This window comes from Nilaparvata lugens, chromosome 2, assembly GCF_014356525.2.
Source record: "Nilaparvata lugens isolate BPH chromosome 2, ASM1435652v1, whole genome shotgun sequence".
NCBI lineage: Eukaryota > Metazoa > Arthropoda > Insecta > Hemiptera > Delphacidae > Nilaparvata > Nilaparvata lugens.
Genome location: NC_052505.1, coordinates 19,669,066 through 19,684,225, shown reverse-complemented (window position 1 = coordinate 19,684,225; position 15,160 = coordinate 19,669,066). Strand labels below are relative to the sequence as shown.

At 35.5% G+C, this 15,160-nt stretch overlaps 1 protein-coding gene across 1 annotated transcript in view; it reads left to right on the top strand.

Annotated features, from left to right (window-relative positions):
* The window catches only part of LOC111051537 (nuclear receptor subfamily 2 group E member 1), a 50,019-nt gene that overhangs the window by 16,857 nt on the left and 18,002 nt on the right, over window positions 1–15,160 (top strand). The gene's annotated exons all lie outside the window — the stretch shown is intronic.

The following is a 15,160-nucleotide window of genomic DNA, read 5'->3' as shown; positions in this document are numbered from 1 at the left end:
CACTATCTCTCTCTCGCTTTGCAATGTTGTCTATCTTCCAGAATATTTTATATTTACTTTTGACAGTGACTGTACAAAACTGAACAAACAATTCTCAGCCGCCATTTTTTTCTTCATTCTATCAAAATACTTGAGTACACAAGTCGTATAATTGATTTAAAATGTATTTTTAAAACAATGATATAATTTTTAAACATTACCGTATGGGAAACACAAATTAAAATACCTGAAATAGCATTTTAAAAGTTGATAACTAACCATACTAGACTTCATCCATGCTTCAGTTAGCCTACCCGTATAGGTTAGACCTACTCGTACCGGTATAAATAATATTGAAAAGTTATTTCAGAATTAATCTATTGAAATCACTTATTTTTAAATAGGATTTCTATTTTTCTATTATTTTAAAAAGAAATTGAAATAGAATACCTACCAAATAACTCAATTTCTGTTGTTTTGAAATTCAGATTGTTGTATCACAGCTTTTTAAATTAGCCGCCATTTCAGGTTTGAATAAAAATAGAAATATGAACTTAGTTATGAAAGCAAATTTTTGAATCAAATTATAAAAAATATATTTTCTTGATTGATTTGACATTAGATTGATTATTTCATCAAGGAAATGATAATTATTATTAGATTAAATTTAATGGGATGAATTGAGTAACATCTGTGTACAGTCAGTGGCAAAATGGAGAGACTTGGCAACGTTTTTCTCCTATCTTTCTTCACTGCCATTATAACGTGGACCTCACTATAGCGTTCCTTTTACGTGCTTTCAGAAGTCCTTGAGAGAAATTAGAGAATGGCCAGAACTGTTCCAATTCAGACATGAATTTTGGTACAGTTCAAATCCAGTTGGATATTCGAGGCTTATTTAATACTTTTATTCTCAATTTTCTATTATTATTCAACTTGTATAATCATCTGAGCTTCCAACAGAGCTCGAGTTTTCCAATCTTTCGAAAAATTTGAAATTCGCTTCACTTGAACTCCAATTCCATTTTTTTCAACAGACAATCTTGGAGTCTAGTTTATTGAGAAACTAGAAATGATACATTCCTAAAATCCTTCAGGTTTAGCCTGATTGAAAAGTTGCCTTAATAATGCAGAGCTTTTAACACCTGTATTTTCATTTTCACAAGCCTAATATCGTTCAGGTTTAGCCTAATTGAAACGTTGCCCAAATGATGCAGAGCTTTCAACACCTGTATTTTCATTTTCACAAGAATATTTGGATGTCAATGAGAAGTTTCAAATTGTGATGTGTTGTTTGAGACCAAGGCTCAACTTTCACCCGACCGTACATCGTCAGGTGAGCGTCAGAAACGGAGCATCACCATGAAGTAGCGTGTACCCGCATTTAATGCCGCCATCATGATAATGATCATCACTCAACAAACACAGTCCAGAACCTTGATAAGTGTCTGTCATTTTCTGGCTCAAAACTTTAACGAGATTTTTTCCATCTACCACCCTGGTCAATTAGCGCTATAAGTCCGGACAAATAAAAGAAGTAACGCGCCAAAATGCTTTTACAAAATATTCCGTCATTCCCCTTCTCCGAACCTGAGCTCCGTTGCGCCCTCAATACTTTTCCACCTTTTGATCCTCTCTTTGAAACATTAGCTCTCCACCAGTCCCGTCTTTTTCCTTTCTGCTCTTCAAATCAAATCCCTTCGCCTGTCAACCCCTATAGTCTAGCTTCAATCAGATTTCATTGCAAATATTGCCCCTATCCTCTAAATGTTTACCTCTCTCAATTTCTAATATTAATTCAAAAGTAAGCTGACTGTTACTGCGTGCATCCTTATGATGAACTCATTTTTGAAGTATTGGATATTCTGGAGAAATATCGGGAAAATTGGTCTACTCATTTATTGACCGAGCGAAGTGAGGTCTAAGATTCAATTCGACGGTTTGGCATTTCTCTTAATGTTTAAATGTTTAGATGTTTGAATGTTTATATGTTTATATGTTGCGTATTTACGGCGAAACGCGGTAATAGATTTCCATGAAATTTGACAGGTATGTTCCTTTTTTAATTGCGCGTCGACGTATATACAAGGTTTTTGGGAATTTCGCATTTCATGGATAATATAAAAGGAGAAAGGAGCCTCCTTCATACGCCAATATAAGAGAAAAATCAGATTATAGAATTATTCATCATAAATCAGCTGACACAGATGGGTGGAGAAGCCAGTCTATTGCTGTATTTCCATAAGTTTCAATCAGGTGCTTGTGGATGAGAATACTACGTGAGGTCTACTGTTCACAGAACTACTAGTTCAGAATGCCATCCAATAAGCTCTCAATATTAGCATGGGAGTACAAGCCCGAAGGAAAACGAGGCATAGGAAGACCAAGAAAGAAATGGATGCCGGTGCAGGCCAATAAAGCCTAATCCTTGTAAGGAGATGATGATGATGATGATGATGATGATGATGATGATGATGATGATGATGATGATGATGTACATTGGAGTACTTTGAAGTACATTGAAAATTACTACCTTCATCTCAATACTTCACTTGGAAACCCTATAACAGATCAATAGCGACGAAGTATTGTCCAAATGAATTTTTCAATAGTTTCAGTATCTTCCAGGCATATTTTTTATGCAAAATATTAATGATGATTATTCATGCTTTGTATATCCTATCCTAACCAATGCACTAATTGCTTCGTCATCTAAGGCCACCTTAAATGGGAATTTCAATATTATCCCTGAGCTGTTAGCCAAATATAGAGGAGGCATTCAACACTGTCGTGCATCCCCAGGATATCCATGTATGAGGAGCTCAGCACTGTCGTGGGTCTCCGGCATAGTCACTCCGGGAAAATACCCACTAAATTGCCTAGTGTTCGTTCCTCAAGAGTAATATTTTGGAACTCTCATAGAGAGAATCTTGCTTCTATGGAAGCCTGGTACTGCAAATCAAACAATATTGTGAAGAAGATTGTGAAGGCCTATAGTGAGGTCCACGTTATAATGACTGTGGAGAAACATAGGAGACCAACGTTGCCGATCCTCTGTCTTGTCAATGCCCTCTATGGAGGGTAACTGATACCAGTTTATTAATGTAATATCAACTGTTCATTCTCGTTTAAAATAACCAATTATATTTTATCAAGCAAGAAACTATATTTTTTAATGATTTCATAATGAATTTTCCTAATCAAGACGAAATATTTTGTTGATTAATTATTAATTCCACACTGTAACACTGTAACACATAATGAATTTTCCTAATCAAGACGAAATATTTTGTTGATTAATTATTAATTCCACACAGACGATGATCTGGCAGCAGAGCAAAGCGAGAAAGAAATAGCGCTATCCGCTTTGTTGAATGATAGAAAAGGATAGCAATAGCATTGCTAATCAAACACTGCCATTATAACGTGGACCTCACTATAGTGTTCACTCTTCAAGAGTAAGACTGGAACTCTCACAGAGAGAATCATGCTCCTATATGAAAGCCTTGTATTGCAAATCAAACAATATTATGAAGTAGATTGTAAAGTAATTTGATTGTATGGTATGAGATGTTGTGGTATTTCTCCATAATTGAAAGAATATCTTTCAATTAGATTGTAAAGGCCTATCAAGTAATGAATAGAATCCAACGGAAATTCAGTGGATCTGACAAGCATGATTGAGACTGGGGTATTACGTATTCCAAATAATCACTGACAAAAAACGGTGTAGAACAATCATGTAAAATGAAATTCTCCAGTGTTCACCCGCTGCTAAAATCCATCAATCACTTTCCCTACCAGTAGGTTTTCCACAAGAGTGTAATAATTGTTTTGTTTTGCAACCACTGCCCTATTTTCTTCAGCATTTTTCTTACCGCAGTTCACTAATTACTGTATAACTCAGACAGATTGCTCATTTATTACTTTTTCCGAGATACTGTCGATTGAACAGGAAGCGACCAACTTCAGTCATGAACGTTTCCACAGTAAACGTTAACGGAAGCTTAGAAGCGTGTTTTTCAGCTCGGAAGGATGAATTCACGTTGAGAAACAGATCTCTTATCTTCGCCACTTCTCACAACAGACACTTTTTCCCCCTTTGGGAAATACGTAATGACATTAACACTTTTTCAAGACTGATTAATGAAACTCCTAATCTGTTGGCGGGAGACGCCGTAAGAATTCAACAAAAAAGTGTAGGGAAGAAAAAGAATAGCGAGAGAAAATCCTCTCGTTCCTGCCACACACTAATTCCTTTCTTCATAGCAACGATTACAACCCTTTATCCAAAAGCATTCTAGTCATACTAAGCTCTAGTCACGGATTGTGAGTTGGTATAACTACGTCAAAAAAGTGGTTCCATACTCTCATTGTTGTAAAGTTTTAATACTGGGAAAAGGCATAATTTCCATCTGCTGTATTGTGAAAAAGTAGACGGTTAAACCTTGCGGTAGATTATTAATCGGAAGGATCAAAAAATTTTGATAACATTCAAGGTATATTTTTCTAGATGGAATTGAATCGAGAATGCATTTATTCAAATGCTAATTAATATATAATTATTATTTAACGAAAATCCTAAATAAATGCTGCAAATCACCCCGAAGACTTCTGCTACTGCAGACATTGACATCAGGGTTAACAGCAGTTCGGGGTGATTTACAGCATTTATTTAGGATTTTCGTTAAATAATAATTATATATTAATTAGCATTTGAATAAATGCTATCTCTATTTAATTCCACCTGTAACTGGTAGGCCGCTATGGCTTCGTATAAAATGAGCGCTGCTATCCAGAGATTGTCAGTTTGGTGTGAGGGTGAGCATTCCTGACTAGCAATTGGGAGATACCGGGTTCGATTCCCGGGCTGGCAACTAATTTTTGGATAGTAGTTCTCATCGAATTTCCATCTAGCTGTTAACCCTGATGTCAATGTCTGCAGTAGCAGAAGTCTTCGGGGTGATTTGTGCAGCATTTATTTAGGATTTTCGTTAAATAATAATTGTATATTTTTCTATTTGCACTGAGTACAATCATACGCTCATATTACTGTACAAGGTTTTTGGCATCAATGCCCATTCAAAGAGAACAAAAAATAATTATTATTAAACGAAAATCCCAATTAAATGCTATAAATCATCCCGAAGACCTCTGCTACTGAAAATATTGACAACAGGGTAAACAGCTACATGGAAATTCGATGAGCGCTACTATACAAAAATTATTTGTCAGCCCGGGAATTAGGAGGTACTGGGTTCGTTTTCCGGGCTGACAAATAATTTTACTTTCCTTGCCCTATTACCATAGGTAAGGAAAGTATTGCTTTCCGAAAAAAACTTGCTTACCCCAATTTATAATATACGTTTCAAGGCCCCCTGAGTCCAAAAAAGTGGTTTGTGTGTGTGTGTGTGTGTGTGTTTGTGTGTGTGTGTGTGTGTGTGTGTGTGTGAGTGTGTGTGTATGAGTGTATGAGTGTATGTGCGTCCGTGTACACGAAAATGTGATTATCCAATTGCAAACTGTTGGCAACTGTTGATTCTATTAAATGATTCACTATGAGGAGATAGCAGACCTCGTGTGTCTAAAGCGTTATTGCCCTGTCACCTGCTGGCTCAAATCTTTGAATAGTAGACTTGTGATGCGCGGGAACACTAGCGTCAGGTGATCAATTTTCACAACGGCAAGGAAAGTTGTGTGAGTGCGCCACACCAGATTTTTTGTGTAGTAGCGCTCATCGAATTTCCATGTAGCTGTTTACCCTGTTGTCAATATTTGCAGTAGCAGAAGTCTTCAGGGTAATTTACAGCATTTAATTGGGATTTTCGTTTAATAATAATTATCCATTAATTAGCATTTGAACAGATGCAATTTCCAATTTATTTCCATCTGAAAACAATAAAAATGAATTTCCATTAGAAAGATTGATGAATACAACGTCCTAGAAGAGATAATTGAAAAATTATTGATTATATCATGAACTTATATTCAGCTAACGCTAAACATGTTAAGGGAAATATTGGAATGAAATTCAAGTCTAAAGTCTATGATTATTGTACCCAATTAAGCCCAATTACACAGAGCATACTGCGAATGAGTTTCTACAAAGATGAATAATATTTCCACTATGAGATTGAAATCTCATTTCGTGAAAGAGAAATATTATTTCGTGAATAAAATATTGAATTCGAAATGACAAATGCTACATTGACCTATATCAATTTTCAACCATTTGAGTCACATCAAAACAATAATAAACCCTTTACCGAAACAGTTTTTGATAAATCGGTTTTATCAAAGTCAATAGTTGAGTTGAAAGAGACAACATCAAACAATTCATGAATAGGGATGCACTTTGAATCTGAAATTCCAATGGAGAGGAAGTAGACTAAACTGTTGTATCAATAGGTGAAAATCGTTTTTGTGACTTTGAATGAATTGATGCTAGAAGGTGGATCGTTTCAAAAGGAACCGATGCGGGTCACTGTGTTTCGAATTTGTTATTTGTTGTTTACTTTCCTATTTGCTTTTGTTAACCGTGAATATACATGGCTATTTGTGCCACAAACACCACGGCTTTGGTAAACCATCGCTGTAGATATTCACTGTTGATTAAAAGTCTGCCATAAATTGCATGGCCCTTCTGATTTTGCTCGTTAATTGAAGTTTTAGAGGTGTTTATCAACTAGCCTTTACAATGGAGAGCCTCAAAACATTAACGCTTTTCAACATTAGACTCGCTAAATTTGATAGCAGTCAGATAAATCTGTTGAGTCAATTCGTCTATGTGAGTGATTTCCTTGACATACAAATCCTGTAAAATCGAAAATTTCCGTACAGTATTTATTTTTATGAATCAAGCATATTCATGATTCATAATTGACATCCGGGTCCCGGGTAACGGGAAAAAGTGAATTCATCGCAAAAGTTTTCAAAATAGTAATGATATTTTTCCTACAGTTACCTTGAAAAGTGACCATTCCTGCACTGGTTACAGAACGCAAAGAATCACTTTTCCGCTCTAGTGCGCAAAGTATTACTTTGCCTACTCTTAATACTTTGCTTATTATCTTGCAGCCATCATAATCAGCTGTTGGCATTGTTGGCATGTATTTTGAATGCAAATTTATTCTATTTTTTTCTGATTTTCAAATAAATGGAAATGAGAACTCATTAAATTTTACATTTTGAATATTATTAATTATTCATTATTTCAAATAATATTTTTTCATTCATGATTTGATTGGTTTAAAAATTAAACCAATCTATGCGATCTAAACCAAATTTATGCGATCTTCTAAGCGAGCATGGGCTCAGACTCTGCATTAAACAAGCAACCAGAACTACAACAGAAACTGCTTCTTGCATAGATCACATTGCTACCAACTCCAGAGATAATCTTTTTCCAATCATTTATGAATCAACAATAACTGACCACTTCACCACAATTCTAGGAGTGCAACATATTTCGAGAAATAGTGCAAATGAAACTGGAACACATGAAATAAACGAGAAAATAGACATTAATAGCTTGAAGAATGAACTACTGAATGAGGAGTGGATTCATGTTTTAGAAGATAATAATCCAGATACATCTTATGACACCTTCTTATCAACTCTGAGACAACATATACAAAATAATATCAAGCAGCATCGGCGGCAGAAGAAGTACAAACCCATCAAACCATGGATCACCAGAGGTATAGTAGCAGCAATAAGAACCAGAAATCTTCTCAACAAAAGAAGAAAGGAAGACCCAAACAACATTAACTTAACCAACTTCTATCGTCGGTATAGGAATACACTCACAGCTTTAATTCATGAAACAAAGGACCAATACTATAGAGAGAATTGTATGAAGCTGGAAAGGATAATAAAAAAATGTGGAAAGTAATCAAAGATGCTACTGACTCTAAATCAAAAACAAAAATGAAATTGAATGCTATTAAAATAGATGATAGGATTTTCAATCTAAAGGAGAATCCAGAAACTGTGCTCAACCACATGAATAACTTTTTCACAAATGTAGGTGAAGAAATGGCGGAGACAATAATAGATTCCTTAAGAAAACCACTAGACCAAATCATATCCCAATATAAACCTGTTACAAGAGCTCTACACTCCATCTACTTTCACCCAGTAACTGAAGATGAGCTTCTTGAAGCTATTAGTAGTTTGCGAAATGACAGTGCTCCAGGACTTGATGGAATCAATAATAGAACATTGAAGTCGATAAAAAATGTAATTGTAAAACCATTAATTCACATATTCAATTTAAGTCTGTCAAAAGGAATTTTTCCAAAAGCTATGAAAGAGACATGTGTTAGACCATTACATAAAGGAGGCGACAAAACAAATGCCACCAATTACAGGCCTATTTCACTTATAAGCAATATTTCTAAGATTTTGGAAAAACTGGTAAAGAAACGTCTTGTGAATTACATGGAAAAAAACAACTTACTATCTAGGAATCAATTTGGTTTTCGTGAGGGGAGGAGTACAGAAGATGCGGTATTAGAATTGTCAAATTTTGTCACAGATAAGCTAGAAAATAACAAAAAATGTGCAGCAGTGTTCCTGGACCTAGCAAAAGCTTTTGACACTGTTAATCACAGTTTGCTGCTGAAGAAATTAGAAGCCATGGGAATTAGAGGAGTTCCTCTAGCATGGTTTAGATCATACCTCTGTGACCGGCGTCAAAAAGTCAAAGTTGAAGAACATCTCAGTTCAGAGGGAACGATGAAGTTTGGGATTCCCCAAGGAACAGTTCTTGGGCCAATTCTGTATTTGGCATATGCAAATGAGCTATGTTCAATTAAGATAAGAGGAAGAGTAATAGCTTTTGCTGATGATACGTGTATACTATTTGAAGGAAACACCTGGGAGGAAGTTTTTAATCTGGCACAGGAAGAATTGATCAAAGTCGATAAATGGTTAAGAGAAAATTTGCTTACAGTAAATGCAACAAAAACGAAATTTTTAGCCTTTTCTCTGACAGAACGGACGAGACCACCGGATTCTTCAATAATCCTGCATCACTGTGGAAGCACCAACAACCCGTGTGATTGCCCTTCAATTCAACAAGTCAATGAAATAAAATATTTAGGAACAATAGTGGACAACAAATTCAAATGGGACAAGCACATTAATCTATCAATTACCCGGATCAGGAAGCTTCTCTACAAATTCTATCAACTCCGTAAAATCCTCAACTATGAGACATTAAAAACTGTTTATTTTTCTTTAGTGCAATCAATTTTAAGATACGTCATAATTATCTGGGGAGCTACGAATTTTACACATGTTGAACCTCTCTATAAACTTCAAAAACGAATACTAAAAATAATAGGCTTCAAGGAGAATCAATTCCCCACGAACATTCTTTTCAAGGACAGTAAAGTACTGAGTGTAAGACAACTCTACATCCAGGCTATCATCACGCGAATGAGGAGAAACAACGAACACATAAGACTGGCAGATCATAACCATCAAACAAGGCAGAGAAACACGTATTCAATAGTACCAAGGATGAACACTACATTTGGGCAAAGAAACTACACATATTTGGGACCAAAAATTTATAATTCAATACCAAGTTACATTAGGGAAGAATTCAATAGACACAGGTTCAAGAAAAGTTTATTTTCCTGGTTGGTTGATATTGGAGTGGAAAATTGTGAAAATTTAGTTAGACTGTAAATATTGAAACTATTTATTCTTCATTCCACTCTTTACTGTTTTTCATTTTTCTAAAAATAACCTTTCTTATTATTATCCTTAATAGAACATTAATATTTATTTACTAATTCCATAATTTTGTTTGTTTGTATTATACATTTTTACTAATTTTATTATAAAAAACTTTAATCCCATATCAGTGAATGAAGTTTGTAAATAGTAATTATTACACGCAATAAGCAACTAATTACTTATACCCCAACACATATAATATATAGTGGGGTGTATATTTATTCATTGAAATTATCATTTATTCATTGTTGAAACACCGCTGATTTATGTAGTTATATTACAATACTATATTATCAATATTCTAATGTTGCATTCAATCTTCATTGTAATTAATAAGTTTTCATAATATGTGAAATTTGCTGCATAATTGGCTGTTGTACTGTAATTTATTGTAGATTCGTGTATGAACCAGAATGTATTGTAACTTACTTGAATAAATTATTTAGAAATTAAGATTTACTCGAAATTTTCAAATTAATTGGATTAATTTGAATAAATTATCGATTATTAATTTTCAATTGGATTATCAAGTTCAAAATAGATTGAAGTTGCTATTAATAACAAATTTATACAGACAAACATTTGATGGATTTCAGACATCATTTTACCTATAATCAACCACTCCTCATATTCAATGATAACTGTAGGAAAAATTTTATGTGAAATACGTGCGCAAAGTTCCTTTGCTGCACTCAAGAAACCATTCCGCCCTCGCCTACGGCTCGTGCATAAACGTTTCTTTCGGTGCAGCAAACTGTCACTTTGCGCACTAGTTGCACAAATAACTATTTCCACGATTTTGAACATGTTTCTATTAGATTCCGCCGTATTCCAATTATTATACCTCCCTCACTTCAAAGACGTTATCTGATCAGGAGGGCACTTCACAATAATTATTGATATAAATTATATTTAATTGAATATATTTAAATTTATCAATATGAATTATATTTATAATTATTGATATAAATACAGTATCTCTTGATATTTCGGCAGGATCATGTATACACAGTATAACAGTATACAAACTATTAAACAGTATAAGAATTCCAGATTCTTTCAAATTATTCTCTTCATATTTCTAAATTAATAATGGAAATAAAATTGATCGAAACAATTTATTAATTTTATTATAATTATTATTAATTGGCTTCAAAGACTGCACAAGAATCATTTTCGTCATGGATTATGATAGAGACAAAACAAAATAGGCTAGTCATAATCGTAAATCGGAGGGAATTCTTGTAAGTCATAATCTTATCTGAATTCAGAAAAAAATAGCTCGAGCCATTTTCCTCTCTCGATCACTTTGTGTGAAAATCATAAATGAGGAATCAAAAGCACACTATGAACAGAGATTTTTTGGGATCCCTCTATATTGAGGTGAAATAAAAGGAATTTGTTCAGTCTAACCAAGAAAAACTGCTTGTGATGATGCCTCAAGTGCATTGAAACTTCAGTTTGGCTCAAATAAATTATGTGGAACTGACAACATTCCTTCAATTGTTCAATTTCACCCTATTGGAGAAATACTTGACAATTCAAGACGGTACTTTTCACATATAAAATATGTGTAAACACACTTTTTTCTATGTTTTTCACACGACATGCAGTCAAATATTTAAGTAAATAATCAAATTCTTCTACTTACTGACTGTAAGTGAAAGTACTACAGTCATACTAAAAGAATTTGATTATTTACTTAAATATTTGACTGTATATCGTGTGAAATACATAGAAAAAAGTGTGTTAATACATCGCAGCTGGGAATGGATCAAATGGACTAGCAAATAATGGCGGTCAGACAAACTTATGTTCTCCTGACCGAAAACTACACAACATCTCAAAGAATTTGGAAATTTACAGTGTTTATGTAGGCATTTGAGACTCATGAGCTATATATTTGTTGTGCCATATATCTGCCATACGCTAAATAAATAATGGATCAAGAAAGCATCACCTAAAATATGTGTTGAAGAAGTGGAACGAAATTAGACTCCTCCAATGAGATTGCGTAAAGTGACAGGTGTTTAGTGAAAAGGAAGGGAAGAAGCGCCAGGATTAGATGCTGCACACCTCAAATTGAGGGAGGATGGGCGAGATAAATTTGTAACCCGGAGGTGAGGTGGCAGCAAAAGAGCTAGCTAGTTAAATCGGTGGATGTTCGAGGGTGGGTGAGAGCACAAAGTAGAAGACTAAATGTTAGGGGTCGTAACCTCCGAGGTTAGAGAGAGATGGCGGGCTTAGCGCATCGCGGAAGAGGGGCGACGGCTGTTTACTGCGCTGGCACGACCTCTTTCTTAAGCCCGCACTTCTCAACCGCGGCCAACATCTCTTGAGCTCTCCTTAGAGACGCAGCGCAGCGCCTCCTTTCTTCCTGCAAAGCATCCACTGATCCCCTAAACACCCGAGCCCTTCTATAACCTCCAACCTAACAACCTCTTTATACCTTTGCCGAGTACACACCACGCCAACCCCTCCACCGCAACTGGATGCCTTCAACACTCCATCAGCATCTCAATCGCTTCTAACTTCCCCCCCACCCACCAACCAACCAACACATCAGCCGGTCAATCCACTTTCACTCTCTCTCTCTCACTCAGGTCACGCTTCACCGGCCTTCGATTCGATTTCCGCTTTCACAACTTTGCACCTTCCCAACCAGCTAACCCCTTTCTGCGCTCTTATTTAGCCGGGGTTCATTTCTCATGAAAGAGTTTTCTTTCTCCCTCACCGATAGGCATCGACTTGGAGGTTGACGATAAAGGTTACCCTGCTAAATGAATCACATACACATCGAAGTTAGTTCACCAAGGATTCAAGCCGACACAACACAATTGATATGATAATACCATAGAGAAACGATAGCATAAGTAGATATCCCATGGAATAGGGCGTTTCTGTCGCAACTTTTACTGTTATCTCAAGCTGATAGTTCACTTAGTTCTTTCCCATGAAGCTGTGTGACGCTGGTAGTCTCTCAAATTGTGCCGTTCATACACTCTCACCCCAACAAAACAGTACAAATTGACAATAATCGACAGTAATCGGCTTGAGATAACAGTAAAAGTTGCTACATAAATTCCCTATACCATGGGATATCTACTTACGCTAATGTTTCTCTAAGTACTCATAATACTTACGGAAACATCTACATTGGCATACATTTCCTATTTTCAAGAAATACATTTTCATTCTCAGCAAAGATCACACTTTTCAGAAAGTTGGTTCGTACAGACTTATACACCATGTGCACGCGCATTTTGCTTTTCATCAGCTGATTATACCTCTTTCAAACTGTTTCTGTACAAATATATATAATTATGATATAAGCTTAGCGTCAGCTGATGAATATCAGCGCGTGTTCATGGCGCTCAGGTTTGTACGCATCTCACTCAAGTCTGTATCTTACTTTTTCTGTACACATATAGATATAATAAGAATAGCATTAGCTGATGAGAAGTAAAATGCGCGTATTCGTGGTGTATAAGTCTGTGTTTTCCTTGATAGTTCTACTGTAGTCCAATACAATATTGTATTCGTTCAAAAATTAAGTAGGATTGAGGTTAGAAAAGATGATGTCTCAAATAATATTTCTGATCTTACCCATAGCCACCTCTAATACAAGGCCGCGGCCTACGATATTGCAACGTCGCAGTGTAGGCCTACAATCTAAAACATGAAACAAGTTTAAACAAGTTTAAAAAGATCAGCTGGTATTTTTTTAAATCTTTTTCACCAATCATGTATTAGATTCTAGGCCTACACTGCGACGTTGCAATATCGTAGGCAGCGGCCTTGTATTAGAGGTGGCTATCTTACCTGATTGAATTGAAATCTAGGTTATATGCTTCTCTCATTGAAATGTTCTATATTGTTTCTGTTCAAATGACAAATGAATTGATTTAATTTGAAATAAGCAAGATTGTAGTTAGTACCTATCCTTCCACACAGCCTATCCATGTATAAATGACAAAATTAATATTAAGATACATTGTATCAAATTCAACTGAAAATTGTAAAAATACATGGATTTGAGATTAGAAATGATGCCGTCACAAATGTACAAAATTGTAGATAGTGGCATCCCTTCACATATTCGTGTACAGATAACAAAATAAATTGGTTTATTGCATCAAGTTTGACTAAAAATTGTAAAAATAAAATAAGGATGATTGATTCCTCAAGGAGCATCTCCAAGAAGTTCATTCCTGGTTCCTGGGTAACATTGTGAATTAAAAATTTCTATCTAGCTGTTTACCCTGTTGTCAATATTTGCAGTAGCAGAAGTCTTCGGGGTGAATTACAGCATTTAATTTGGATTTTCGTTCAATAATAATGATTATTATTATTATTATTATTATTATTATTATTATTATTATTATTATTATTATTGTGAATTGACTTTTTTCTAGATTCACTATCATTATCTTCTCACTCCAATCATAGATCCACATCTATTAAAGCTCATACTATCTATATATAGTATATAATCATCTTCATTTCATCTAGGAGTCGCCAGAGAGTCCAAACATAATCGTCTTCTACATAGAGATTACAGTGGAGCACACGATGAATCGCCAGTATGAAACTAACAGCTCCGCAATCCTTATCCAGTAATCAATAGCCTATAATAGAATGCAGAACCCTCTTCAGATGTTCGGGGTATTAGAGTGTACAGTCGAGGATTATAGAAGATGTAGTTGCAGTCAAGGGACTATATATAACTATATATACAATATATAGGGACTATATATAATACTATAATACTATATATAGGGACTATATATACAATTATAGTTGTCATGCAGTCAAGGGATTATAGTTGCGATGTACAGTTGACAGAGGAGCTTTGAATGCGAGGAGGTAACTGTGTTGGGATGGCAGTGTTCGTATTTAGAGTGTTGAGTTCACTCAGTGGAGCGGCGAGCTTCAACGCCTGGGAACTTGACAGACCGACACAACGAGGCCCCCGAAGCCAATACTACTGCCCCCGCCCTACCGCCCCCAGCAACATTATCACGCTAAAACCTACCGCCCCCCAAACCAACTCTCAAGATCGGCAACCCTTCATTGACACCCTTCCCTCACTCGTTCCGCCTCGCCGGCTTCAATTATTTATAAATCAAATTGTACTTTAAACTTAACAGCCTAAGAAGATCCCCTTACAAATGACTTTGCTCCACTTTGTCGCAGTATCACTCACTCTTCCGCTCAGCTCCTCCTGTGTAACACACCCTCATGCTGTGCATTCTAAATGCAGGCGAGGAGAGAGAGAGAGTATCACCACTTGATTACCCTTGATACTTTGCAGAGGGAACCTAATCTCGTAGGCTATAAGTACGGTTCAAAACTTGATGTTTTGCTTCGGCATTGAAAAATACATCATGAAATAATCATAAGTGTAGGATATAGATGAAGGTCATTGATA